At 44.1% G+C, this 14,208-nt stretch overlaps 1 non-coding gene and 1 pseudogene across 2 annotated transcripts; both read left to right on the top strand.

Moving 5' to 3' along the window:
- Positions 1 to 4,262: 4,262 nt before the first annotated feature.
- Positions 4,263 to 4,344, top strand: trnaf-aaa (transfer RNA phenylalanine (anticodon AAA)). Its single transcript has one exon. It is a non-coding gene; the product is annotated as a tRNA-Phe (tRNA).
- Positions 4,345 to 6,029: 1,685 nt separating this feature from the next.
- On the top strand, positions 6,030 to 14,208 carry LOC148818824 (uncharacterized; annotated as a pseudogene). The gene is made up of 2 exons (XR_016094352.1): positions 6,030 to 8,103; positions 11,951 to 14,208. The product of XR_016094352.1 is annotated as an uncharacterized LOC148818824 (transcript).

Below are 14,208 nucleotides of genomic sequence, written 5' to 3'. Positions count from 1 at the left end.
ACCTACGCTCAAGTTTGCGAGAGGCTGCCTTCATGAATCGCAGATGGTCATTGTACCAGGGGGCAGGGCGAGAGAAGGAGATGGTTCGAGTTTTTAAAGGGGCAAAGGTGTCGAGAGTAGATAAAAGAGCATTGTCAAGTAACTGTATTTTGTCCTCTAGAGGGTCAGAGGAAGAGAAACAGGATAAGGAGGACAGAACAGAATTTGCAAACCTTGGGTGATCAATTGATCGCCAGTTGTGGAAATTTACAGAGCGTGGGGAGGAGGTGTTAGAAACAGGTAATTCCAGATTGAAGAGAATGGCTAAGTGGTCAGAGAGGCCTAGATCAAGGGGAGAGCAGTGGGAGACAAAGGAGTCATTTGCAATAATTAGATCTAAGGTGTGTCCTTTGTTATGTGTAGGGGTACAAACAAACTGAGTAAGGTCAAAGCATCCCAAAAGAAAAAGGAAGTCTTTAGCCAGACTGGAAGAGGTTGAATCAATGTGTATATTAAAGTCCCCTAGAATAAGGATCCTTTTAAATTTAAGGGATAAGAATGAGAGAAAATCAGCAAACTCGCCTAAGAAGACTCCACTGGGTTTGGGTGGTCTGTAAACTGTGGCAATAATAGTAGATTGGGGGATAGAAACATTTAAAACAAGACACTCAAAAGAAGAGGGAGGAGGTATAGTTATAGGACTTAAATGTAAAAAAGGTTGTAAATAACAATGATGCCCCCGCCTCTGCCTGAAAGACGCGGAAGGTAAAACAAACCATATCCAGGAGGAACTAGTTGGTTGAACAGGAGTCCATCGTTTTGTTTGTGCCATGTTTCGGTTAAACACAGAAGGTCCAGTTGTTTTTCTTTGATAATGTCACATAAAAGAAGAGCCTTGCTGTTAACGGAGCGGGTGTTGAGTAGCGCTGATCTGGCCAGTCTCGGGGATGCAGGGGGAAGCGGAGTGCGGTCCAGGTGCGGTAGTGAGAGGAGATTTTTTAGATCGGCGCCGGTACGTCATGGACTTACAGACGTGCGCCGAAAGGCAGGGATAGAGACTCCGCAGGCAGACGAACGAAAAAAACGGCGTCCTGTGCTGCGATGGATGTAGCGAGTCGGTCATAAAATCCCAGTAAAACGGCAGTAATTGAATGTGTCTTTGACCAGGAAGTAGCTTTGTTTTAGTTGAAGAAGTTGCAGTGCAGTGTACCTCAGAGACATGATCGATGAATCGAGACGGGAAGGAAATCCAGAGAAGGCGGTAGCAAGTGGTGAAGGTCTTCAGTTGAGTAAGTTCACAATGCAGTGGAAGTCGCATTTGTGAATTTGTAACGTGGAGCGGATACCGTGAAGCGGATGAAAATAGATAAATTAGAAATCAGTGTAATCGAGGAGAAAAGGGAAAAAAAAAACATAACTAAGTAGATAAAAATGAAAAACTGGTGAGAGGAACGGCAGCCAAATGCGCCAGCGTTCCCTCTCGACCAGAACCAATGTTGAATGTTGACAAATGCAACATAAATTGATATCTTTGTCTTCTAAGTATCTTAATAAACTTTCAGCATAGCTTTCTCCCCGTTTAGATTTATTTTTCTTAACTAGTATACTTTAGATCTTTTTTTCTGAACCGGGGAAAATCTGATCATGTTTCTCTATAACAATAATAAAAAACATTATTTTACATATCCCCTTTATGTGATATCACCTTAAGGACAGCACATACAAGGGTTAATTGCACAGTGGACCGCGCAAAGAAATTTAAAATAGTCTTCTTTAGGTGTGAGGGCAGGAGTGGATCGCAGAAGGCATAATCAGCAAATTAGGAAAACAAAGAACAGGACAGGTGAGACGTTTATCCAGAGAGCGAGTGATCAGAAAAAGGAACAGCTGTTACGCCCAGGTTTTACGCTCTCTCTCTGCTGAATGAATAAAAGCATTTTATTAAAAACGCGTTTTGTCTGAGTATTTACTTTGTAATCTGTGGTTTACATCTACTGTATTGCTTTGCGATGCCACTTTTAAAGGTGATATGTAAAATAAAGTTTTTTATTATTGTTATAGAGAAACATGATCAGCTTTTCCCTGGTTCAGAAAAAAGACGATTAAAATCTGTAATCTTTCCACTTGTATGTCATCGGAAAATACAAGAAGTTTCTGCTTTCTGTAAGGGTGGTATCAAAAAGTAATCTAAGTGGTGAGAAGGCTGTGCTCCTCAAAGCGCTTTACAGGATAAAAACAATAACAACAATAGTGTTAAGCTGGGCAAACGATTTTTTTATAGAAATACAAAATGAGATATAATGATGTTCCGGCTAAGACATTAACGAGTACAACCCCCCTCTCTGCGCTAGTGCTGGCTGTAATGAATTAAACCGGTTTCACCGGTGTTGATGTAGAAAAAGTGATTCGGTTTATGAGCAATCTAATTACTTATTCGTTTAAAACGCTATATAAAATAAAGTTTATTATTAATTTGCTGGACAGAGCAGTGAACATTATTATGGATAAGACAAAGATAACGATCATGATCAGTTTAGAAATCTGTGTACGCTGTAAGGTTTTTACTTCTTAAACTTTTAAAATACACGTTTCGAATAGAAAGAAATCCTCTTCCTGGTACAGTATGTATAGCAAACCAGCACGTCTTTTTTCTCCAATCAGAGGGGTTAGACGCTCGGTTAAAAGCTAAGGAGATTGTCTGTTATAGTGGACATAAAAACAAGAGTTCGCTGGCATTATATCCTAGAAGACACAGACCGGCGCCAGAACGGGAGAATGCCCGCAGCGTAAAAGAAAATGCCTGATGAACTAGGGATTGGACAGTTTCCAAGTGCTTGTACAATTGATGGAAATGTTCAAATAAATGTGCAAAAGAAATAAACAAAATAATCATTTATTTCTTTATCATATTGGGTAGCTAATGTCCTCTCTTTGCTAGTTAGTGGCTGTGTTTCTGCGTTGGGTAGCAACGGGTGACTGTTCTCAGGCGGAAGATGTAAACAGCTTAATTTTTGTGTTAAATAATTTTTTAAAATTAAAATTCATTCTATACAGCAATCGCATATTTGGGTACCGTTTCATAAAACTTTCACGCTTAAAATGTTTAGGGAGAAATGGAAGACTGGTGTGTATTTTTTCTTTAAACTACCAAGACCAGCCATACACAGTACAGTTTACGTACATACAGTAATGTTTATGTTCCTAAATTAATATCGTTTATGACCTTCAGATGTGTTATGCTCCTCTTCTTTTTATGCTCAGCTACTAAAAGTTCCCTTTAGTGGTAAAATTCCATATAAATATTCAAAACTAAGCGGATTAAAATGTGCACAGTAAAGACATTAAATGATTAAATCTTTTCACTACCAACCAATGCACCACGAGTGCTCCTGTCGGTCATTTTGGCCAGCCAATCACTACGGTGCCCCGCGGTGGCTTGTGGGTAGATTACCGTACCGCGGGTTTGTACCACGCATTTTGAATGGCTGCATCTGTAGGAGAACATTCCCACTCGTCCTAAAGTTCCCAAAATCCAGCACTGAGCGTAAACAAAGTGTCTTAGTAGCATGGGAATGCTAACCCTAACCCTAGCTGGAGTTTGAGCAATCCAGCACTGAGCCTAAAAAGATGAGTCAAAGTAACGTCTAATCGGATTAGTTTACTTAGAGCTGGTTCAGAGTTTGCTCAAGAGTTTACCTTTTACAGATGCCCCAATAGAACGTTGGGGGTGCACGCTTCAAGGTGCCTTACAGCTGTAGGGAGTGATTAGAGACGATTCGTGGCGTGTGCTTGTTCCCATATACTGTAGCCCCGGGTTGCAGTGCTAGGATGATGTACAATACCGCTTCGGCACGTAACAGCGTTATATGCAAGTGCGGGACGTGAGGGTTTTAGTTTGTTCCTTTTGTTTTGCTCTGCTTTGCTTTGTTTTGCTTTCCATCGAGTTGGTAAGAGCGTAAATAAAAAGGCGATTCCTGCGTCTAACACTAATGTAAGAGCTATTTCAAGTGCGGCGTGGTGCAGCTTTTAAAATGCTTGTGGGCATTTCTCTGTTGTTGATTCTTTTATTGCGTCTAACAAAGTGCCATTTTCATGTCCGGACGGGGAGACTTTATCATTCCGACATGAAGCCACCCTTAAGTCCTCTGAGGCGTGTCTGTCTGCAAGGCTTGTATTTTGGAAATGTTCTTTTGAAACGGAGAATGACTTTGCAACAGGCTTCTGCTGGTGCCTCGCGATCCACGTAAGATTGTAGCAAGAATGCAGCAGCAGTGGGGCTTGCTGTAGTTGTGGCCGAGTGGTTAAGGCAATGGACTAAAAATCCATTGGGGTCACCCTGCGCAGGTTTGAATCCTGCCGATTATGTTGTTTGCCTCCTGTCATTGTGTGCTGGCGTGAGCGAGGAAATGTGCCTTTCTGCTTTTCCTGGTGGTTTTAAAACGTGAAATCGCTTGTACCCGCTGCCTTGGAAATAAATTCTTCAGTGTCCGCGAACGGCATTTTGCAGCTGGAAGCAGATGTCGACGCTTTTTGCACTGAGCGGAAAAAAAAGTGTCTTTTTTGGAGATCCTGACAGTGAGCATTGGTGGTTCAGTGGTAGAGTTCTTGCCTGCCACATGGTAGGCCCGGGTTCGATTCCCGGCCAACACAGTGGCTTTTGCAGCGAGCGGCTCCATCACTTGCATCCCCCTGCAACTCGCAACTGAAAACCCACTGAAGCTAAGAAGGTGTGAGCCAGGTCAGTACCCGGATGAGGGTGAGCTACAGGGAAAAACAAAGCTTCCAGCTGGAAGCGGTGTTAATGGAGCCAGCTGGGGGGCGCTCACCCTGAGGTCTGTGCAGGTCCCAATGCCCCAGTATAGTGACGGAGACGCTGTGTTGTAAAAGGGCGCTGTCTTTTGGATGAGATGTAAAACCGAGGTCATAGCGCTCTGTGGTCATTAAAAATGACCACCAAAACCTTTGACAAAAGCTCTTGGTAATTGATGGTCTTCAATTATGCTTCTCCTTTAGGTACATTTTAAATCAGCTGAAAAATGCTGTGAAATGGGGGGGCACTTCAGGCCAGTGTAGGATTTGGGTTACAAGAACCATTAAACCGCACAGAAAGCCCGTACACTGAATTGCATGGCTTTCTATTCAAAGGAGGACAAAAGAAATTCCCTGAGTTCAATTTTTTGCAGCACAGAGAGGACCACTGTCGTGAGGCCGGTTAGCTCAGTTGGTTAGAGCGTGGTGCTAATAATGCCAAGGTTGTGGGTTTGAGCCATGTATGGGCCAGGCCATTTCCTCCTATGTTACCAAAGCTGTTAGGTTTCTTTCCGTGGTGAGATGGGTTGTCATGCAAAACTGCCACATAGTGCTGTGAAATGGAAATCTAATAAGTAAATTGAGTCTTAAAATGTAGAGAGCTATGCAAAAAGTATGTTGGTGCTTTTAGAAAATATATTTCAAGGATGTAACTGCTGTGCTGCAGTACGAGCAGATTTTTAGAAAACAGTGCGTCAACACAGTACGCACTGTTTAGGTTACTTTAGAAGACAATGTACCAAAACAATATATGCTGTCTGGGTCATTAGATTAGCCAAAAGTAACTGATAAGCTTTGAAAAACAAATCTAGTGGTGCTTCTTCTTTCGTTTTATGATGTAATCTGTTTTGTCTTAGGGAAAGGGGAAGTGTTAGAAGGGACAAAGTGCTGAGCTTTCTCTTACAGCACAACATCTTATAAAAACCCTGTACTGCTTGTAACAAATGGTGTCTCTGGTTGCACTTTGCAAAGTGGCAGCAGGGCTCCCAATATTGCAATATTGAAATAAAGACCTTACTCAGGTGAGAACTCTCTCTTGTGGCTTTCTTGATAGTTATATTTCCATGACAATTTGGGGGCTCGTCCGGGATCACAAACCTGAGCGCGGACGGATGCTGAAACTCCATCCTGGCCTGGACAATTTTAGCAAATTGGACGGACCTCGGAGGATAAACTGTTTGTCCTTCCAGAGACGTGTCTGGAGAATTCACGGCTGTCTGACGTCAGTAAGTGATCCTTTTAATGAACCTTTTGTTTTACGATTAAGAAATCTTGCTCTAACCCTGGGGCTTGAGTGAGTGAGTCTGGAACTCAAGTAAAAAGACGATTCAGAATATTTTCTGTGGTTTTGTTGCAGAGAAAGAGGAGGCCGGTGAGGATGTTCTCACGCGGGTTTGAGTCCAGGACTCATATAAAGAATATAAAGAACTTATCTTAACACAGACGTGTGGTTTTTGCTCTGCGGAGTAGTTAATGTGATAAGGGTCTAAAGTAAGGCACCGATCGGTAAAAATGGGAAATGAAAATTCAAAGACGAAAACAGGACCGAGCGGTCCAGCGAAGTACATGTACAAAGAATTTGGAGAAAGGGGAATAAAGTGTCTTCCATCGTGGAGTAAGTTAGGTTTTCCAGAAAATGGTAGTTTTAGTACCAGGCAGATACAACAACTAGAAGAACAGTTAAAAGAAAAAGAGAAAAAGGGAAATAAGAAAGTCGACTGGAAGTGTTTTGTGTTGTGGAAAATTGAGGCGCAAGTTAGAGAAAGACAAAGTAAGTTAGGCAATAGTGGGAAGAAAACTGAAACGCCCATGAATATAGTGGGAAGAGAATATGGGTTAATATACTGTCAACCTTTTACTGATAATATGTCAGGATGGACAAATGAGAGATGGCCCCGTGCAGGTAGTTTTCAGCCATGGGCCATACGATTATTACACGAAACGACAGATTCACTTAACCCAGAGGGAGATCCCGGGTGGGATTTTGAGTACATGTGCAGATGTGTAAGTGTGTGGGAGGAATGTGCTAAGAGGCATTATTCAGGATGGGGTAAGAAACCTGAACAGATGATGTTGAGCACTACTAAAGTGTATCCCGAATTGGATTGTCTTGCAGTAACTATTGCTCCTGTGACTACCCTTCCGTCGCCTCCACCATATGGGGAGGGCCAACCGGCTTCACCGTATAATAGGCGACGGGATGAAAGAAAGGGTGACATGGAGGGGATGCTCTCACCGTCCCGCACAAGGAGAGGAGTGCGGTATGGTGGGGGTCGCTCCGCCGATCCTTCCGCCGTTCCGTGTCCCCAGTCCATGGAGGAGGGAGAGGGGGTGCTCCACATGCCAATGATTGAATGTCCTAATCCCCGCACCGGTGATAATGAGGAACCTACTGTCCTCGTTTATCGCCCATGGAAATTAACTGAGTTGGCGGCAGTTATTGGGGAGCTGCCTAACCCCAAAACCAATGGGCGTAAGTACACAACAGCCCTGAGACGGCTGGTAGCACAAACCAGACCCACGAGCGGAGAGCTAGAGACTATTTTTATAAAGACTTTGAAGCTTGATTATGGCAATGTAAGGGGAGATGGTCAAAATGAGTTTAGCCCTGACCACCCATACAGCAGCGATGCTGGCAGTGACTATCAGACCCAGCTTAATGCCATATGTCGCAGAATAGAGGCAAAATACTCGGGGAAAGTGGATTGGGTAGTGCTGAGGCGAAGTAACCAGAAACCCGGGGAAACCTGTAATGACTTTTTGGAGAGACTGACTCCTCTCTTCAGTAATCTCAGTGGCCTGCCTGAACCCCCAGTAGGAGGGGCAGGGTCAGTTTATAAAACCCAACTCACTAACCTTTTTGTAGAGTGACTGCTTCCAGAAATAGGTGGCATGGTAAAAGCTACCTGTATCGGCTGGGACACTGCCCGATTAGCAGAAGTATGTCGCCATGTTTATCATGCTGAAAGACGGCTCACAGACAAGAGAGAGCGAAAAGCCTGAAAGGATAATCATCAGCTTCACCAGCTGCAAATGGCTTAGTTACAGTTTTACCAGGGTGAGCAGAACAGAGGCAGAGGACAGCGCACCCGGTGAGGCCGAAGAGGAAGAAGCAGAAGCCCGAGAGGGGACTTCCAGACTTGCTTCAAGTGTGGACGGAAGGGACACTGGGCTCGTGACTGCCCCGAACATAACACAGCAAAACGAAGAAGCGACGGCAACAACTGGGATCTACCACCACCCCCTCCACCTGAGGTAACCGTGAGATCACCCTGGCAGTAGGAAAAAAGGGACTGACGTTCATCGCAAGCTGAGGTAGGGCCTGAGGGCACCGAGATTTTTATCTTACCTGCCCTCTCTCCCCCGTCTCAGCTACCCAAGGTCACTTTATACATAAATTGAGACCCATATGAATTTTTAGTGGATACCGGAGCCACACACTCATTATTCAGGGACAATATCTATAGGTTCGACCCCTCCTCAAAATCCATTTTTAACAATAGGAGTAACGGGACATCCCACAAAGTCTTATTTTACTGCACCCCTGACAGTGGAATGCCAGCAGCATGGGTTTGGGCCTGGTAACCACTCCTTCCTCCTTCCTAAAGAGTGCCCTGTTAATTTGTGTGGCAGAGATTTACTCTGCAAAATGGGCCTCACCGAATCGTCTGTTCAGAACAAGGGCTTGAGCTAACCCGCAATGAAGACTGCTTGCCACACACCATGTTATTACAACACTCATCCACAGTCCCTGACTACTATTACAGCTGGGACTTAGTGCAGGATGAGGAACAAATGCCACAACTTCTTTTACAAGAAATAAAAAGACTGTGGTCAGGCCAGGGTGATTTTCAGGACGTGAGTAATTTACATTGTACAGCAGAGGTTAGTTTTAGAGGTCCAGCTGAGGAATTTGAGATGGTGTGGTTCGGTGACGGACTGTGTAGTGATAAGATAAAAAGCAATGAGTATTTAATTTCGGCAGACTTTGCAGCATTAGCTATTAACTTAACAGAAGAGCAGAAGACACTTTATTGAGCGGGAACGCACCCTCATGTTTCCCTTGCTAAAGCATCAGGTTTTCGCTGGCAGGACGTGGGCAGTTTTGTCCAACGGTGTGTTGAAAGCTGCTCGTGGTCAGCTCCAGACTCTAGGAGAGTTAAATATAATGCCACCCTCCAGGCCAGTTGGTGCCCATACTCAGCGATCCTTCAAACCTGGAGGACAGTGCATCTCACGGCTCCAGATGATCAGATGGGTGCATTATTTGTGTCTACCCCTGTTGACACTTCCCATCCCGCACTAGAGGGGGTGCCCAGCTCCCTCTGGGAGGCTCACAAATATGATGTGGGATTAATAGAGGGGGCTTCCCCGCTCGAAGTAAAACCCAAGTCCACCTATGGGCCGAGTAAGCCCCAGTATCCGCTCAGGCCAGACGTTGAAGTTGGGCTCAAACCTGTGGTTGAACAGCTGGTCGCCGCAGGAATTTTGATTCCCTGCCCAACATCTCCCTGTAACACTCCACTGTTCCCCGTTAAAAAGGCTGATGGGGAATCCTGGCGCCCGGTACAAGATTTAAGAGCAGTAAATACACCCATATATGCTCGAGCTCCTGTAGTTCCAAATCCAACCACTATTTTGTCATCTATCTCCGGGGACTCAAAAGTTTTTTCTGTAATAGATTTGGCAAATGCATTTTTTAGTATCCCAGTACACTCTGAGTCCCAGTTCTGGTTTGCTTTCACGTTTCAAGGGAAAAAGTATACTTGGACTCGTATGTCTCAGGGGTATGCCGAGGCTCCTACTGTATTTTCCTCTGCATTGCAGTACTGTCTCTCAGGGTTTGGTTTTAAAAACGGTAGTACACTTGTGCAGTATGTTGACGATTTGTTGATTTGCTCTCCAAGTGAAAGCGCTTGCGTTCAGGATACTAAAGATCTTTTAAATTATCTTACCAGTACTGGAAATAAAGTTTCACTATCAAAGCTGCAGCTTGTAAAAAAGAATGTATGATATTTAGGTCATGACATTTCTGCAAATTCACGCTCAATTGGCACGGAGCGAATAAGTGCGATCCAAAAAATTCCAAAACCCTGCACCAAGAAGGAAATGATGTCCTTCTTAGGTTGCACAGGTTACTGTAGGGCGTGGATACCTGGGTATGCAAAAATAGCACAGCCATTGTCTGACATGGCGCACGCCTCAGGCCTGAATATGACTGACAGACTGACTTGGACTGAAGAAGGGGAAAACGCTTTTGGTGAACTCAAGACTGCACTGATGTCTGCCCCTGCATTGGGCATTCCTGATATGACTAAGGGGTTCACTTTATGTGTTGACGAGAAGTCTGGTTTCTACAGTGCTGTCCTTTTACAAGAACACGGAGACCGTCTTAAACCAGTTGCTTATTATTCTCAGCGACTTACCTCTGTAACCAGAGGCCTCCCAGCCTGCCTACGTGCTGTAGTGGCAGCAGCTGCAGCTGTCATGGCTTCTGCCTCTTTGGTTTGTTATCGTCCGCTGAAGCTTTTAGTTCCACATGCTGTGGCTTTTATCCTCCTTCAGAGTAAAACTTCACATTTCTCTTCCGCGTCTACTCTTCACTACCATCATGTCCTTTTATCTCTGCCACATGTTACTATCGAGCGATGCACAGTGTTAAACCCTGCAACCTTGTTGCCCACTCAGGACGAGGGGCGGCCATCACCTCTCAGGTAACCCCCAGGCAGGATCTCTCTTCTTCTCCCCTTCCTAACTCTGAGTTGCTCTTCTATGTTGATGGGTCAGCTCGTAAGGACCCGTCCACCGGATTGAGTCATGTTGGGTATGCAGTGGTCTCTGACCACTCCACTGTCGAGGCTGCTCGCCTCCCTTCGCATTTATCTGCCCAGGCAGCCGAACTTTTGGCTTTAACAAGGGCTTGTGTCCTGGCAACCGGAAAGTCAGTTACTATTTACACTGATAGTACATACGCTTTTGGGGTTGTGCATGACTTCGGTACTCTCTGGAAGAATAGGGGGTTTCTCACATCACAAGGCACACCGATCCAACACTCCCTCCTGGTAAGCAATTTGCTCGAGGCTATTTTGTTGCCCAGCTCTATTGCAGTGTGCAAGTGTGCAGCACACACCCACTTGCTGGATGAGATTTCAAGAGGCAACTCCAGGGCCGATGCTGCAGCAAAGGCGGCTGCAGTATCCCCTTTTTCTTCTGCACTTTTACTTCCCCTTCTCAGCCCTGAGCCCGCAATGGCTTCACTATCTGACATGCAGGCCCTGGCCACTCTGGCTGAAAAGGCAGTCTGGAAAAAGTCTGGCTTGTTTTCTAATGGGGTCTGGCTAGGCCTGACGGGGAAACCATGTCTTCCCCGACATTTCTTCCCCTACATTGCTAAAGTGACACATGGGCGAGACCATGTGTCAAAAGGAGGGATGGTAAGTATGGTAAGTATGCAATGGGACACGAGGGGATTCACAACTTTTGCAGAGAAATTTTGTAATAAATGTCTCATTTGTGCACAAAACAATGTAGGATGAGGCACTAAAACTCAGGCCTTAGCGCACCCCATCCCAGATGATCCGTTTGATCACCTTATGATGGATTTTATTGAATTAACACCATGTAACAGATACAAGTACTGCCTGGTAATCGTAGACATGTTTTCTAGATGGGTAGAAGTTTTTCCCTGTAAACACGCTGATGCTAAAAGTGTGGCTAAGCACTTGCTCCAAGATGTTATTCCCAGATGGGGAATTCCAGGAAAACTTAGCTCAGATAACGGTACCCATTTTGTGAACAATGTCATTACCTTTCTCGCAGATCACATGGGCATTGATTTAAAACAGCATTGTTCGTACCACCCTCAAAGTACTGGAGCGGTGGAACGTGTAAATGGGACCATAAAAAATAAACTAACAAAAATGATGGCTGAAACAGGAATGAATTGGTTGACGTGCCTCCCATTGCATTGGTCTTGATGTATTTAAGGGCCAGGCCACATTCCACCATAGGACTCTCGCCACACAAGGTTCTTACTGGACGCCACATGAGAATAGGGCTTCCAGAAGTAAAGGGGGAGGCCACAGACCTCACCCACTTAGATGAGTGTTTGGTAGCATATTGCCGGAAAATGTCTAAACTTGTTAGTGATATTCATAAACAGGTTAAAGCTGCGCTGCCTGCACCAGACCAGGACCTCTGCCATACACTCCAGCCAGGAGACTGGATTCTGGTGAAAGACTTCAGGAGAAAGAAGTGGTGTTCACCCAGGTGGAGGGGGCCGTGCCAGGGGCTGCTGACCACTGCCAGTGCTGTGAAAGTCGAGGAAAGGGTGCCCTGGATTCACGCTTCCCACTGTAAAAAGGTCACAAACAAACTGAGCAAGGCGCAGGAGTGATGTCTCCACAAGGACAGATGGGGATCACCTGCTCCGGACTGATGTGCACAGCCTTTTTCCTTTTTATGTGGAAGCCTGTCACCACCCAGAAAGAGGAAGAATCTAAACGCGAAGCCTCTTTGTATACAAACTGGCTGACTGAAACAAACCATGAATAATGTGAGGGATATGAGTAATTTGTGGTACAAATTTATAAATCATACTGTAAAGTTAAAGAAATTTAATGCATCTTGTTATGTATGTGCTTTAATGCCTCATTCTACAGCCTCACCCATGCGACTTTTTCCCCGACCAGTTGGTAGTCACATTTCTGAATGTATAAGTCTAGTGGCAGGATTTCCAAAGCCAGACCCTAGATCTTTTCCCACCTTTACCATAACATATTTAACCTACTCAAAGGGGCATCCATATGCAAAAGGCCTGAAGAAAAATAAGTCTACTACAGTAGCATTAGGCTTCGTTTCTCCCAGTGATCCAGCAGTGCATTTTGCTATTCACTTCAATGTTGCCAGTAAAAAAGCAGAATGTCCTCCTTTGTGGGATTACCTAAAAAATCACATTACCTGGACTGCTTCTCCTGTTAAAGTAGCAGTTTACCTGCCTTCTAGGGTTAATCACTCTTATTGCTATGAAAACAAAGGTCGCGGCCCCTCAGTAGGAAAAACAGGAGGCTGTAGCGCCACGGTTACTAACCATACTTTATCTGACGGAACTATGGTTTTGATGGATTGGTATTGGCAATGTGGTGCGAAAGTCTATGATAGCCTTCCTCCCCATTGGAGAGGAGTGTGTGCTCTAGTCACATTACACCACTCCATTCTCATTGTCCCAGTAAACTCTTATTTGTTAAATTCAATGAAGCCCCTTCAGAGGGAGTCAAGGGTTAAACACGCTCTCAGTTGGGCTGACAGATATGGTCCAGGTATATCTAAAATACCAGAGGACAATAGACTATTTACTGCAGCTGAAATGATTTTTTCCTCAGGACTGAGTATTCAGGCAGTAGCTAATGCCCGCTGGTTACAAATTACTCGCTATGAAATGTACTCTTTTATTAATATCACATTAGAAGGCTTAGACGCTTTCAAACAAGAATTAAGGAGAGTTAGATTAATGGCACTTCAGAACAGGTTCGTGCTGGACCTTCAATTGCAACATCTGGAGGAGTCTGTGCTTTAGTAGGAGACTACTGTTGTACATATATTCCATCAAATGACGATGATTACGGAAATCTTACGCTCGCTATTCAGCATTTGAAAGAACTGAAAGACAAGGTGAACAAAGAAAGAGGCATTAAAGATACACCGGCTTTTCTCTCCTGGTTAGAATCACTGTTTGGGCAAGGGGGAATGTTTTTCTTTAAGTTACTAACACCGATTATAGGGGCTGTGATACTTGTCTTCCTGTTTTTATGTTGCTGTATGACATGTATTATTCCAATGCTTTGAAATATGGTAATGAATATGTTTACGCATCAGTATATTCTGATAAGAATGCAAGAATCCGAAGTATGTGATCCTCCTGGGAATCCATATGAAGAATCTAACTTTTAACCATTTTCAAGAATAAAAAGGAGGGAATTGAAATGGAAATCTAATAAGTAAATTGATTCTTAAAATGTAGAGAGCTATGCAAAAAATATATTGGTGCTTTTAGAAAATATATTTCAAGGATGTAACTGCTGTGCTACAGTACGAGCAGATTTTTAGAAAACAGGTTACTTTAGAAGACAATGTACCAAAACAATATATGCTGTCTGGCTCATTAGATTAGCCGAAAGTAACTGATAAGCTTTGAAAAACAAATCTAGTGGTGCTTCTTCTTTTGTTTTATGATGTAATCTGTTTTGTCTTAGGGAAAGGGGAAGTGTTAGAAGGGACAAAGTGCTGAGCTTTCTCTTACAGTGCAACATCTTATAAAAACCCTGTACTGCTTGTAACAAATTGAGTCTCTGGTTGCACTTTGCAAAGTGGCAGCAGGGCTCCCAATATTGCAATATTGAAATAAAGACCTTACTCAGGTGA

This window comes from Atractosteus spatula, chromosome 17 (genome assembly GCF_055471065.1).
Source record: "Atractosteus spatula isolate fAtrSpa1 chromosome 17, fAtrSpa1.hap1, whole genome shotgun sequence".
Lineage (NCBI taxonomy): Eukaryota > Metazoa > Chordata > Actinopteri > Semionotiformes > Lepisosteidae > Atractosteus > Atractosteus spatula.
This window is presented reverse-complemented; position numbering and strand designations above follow the sequence as displayed.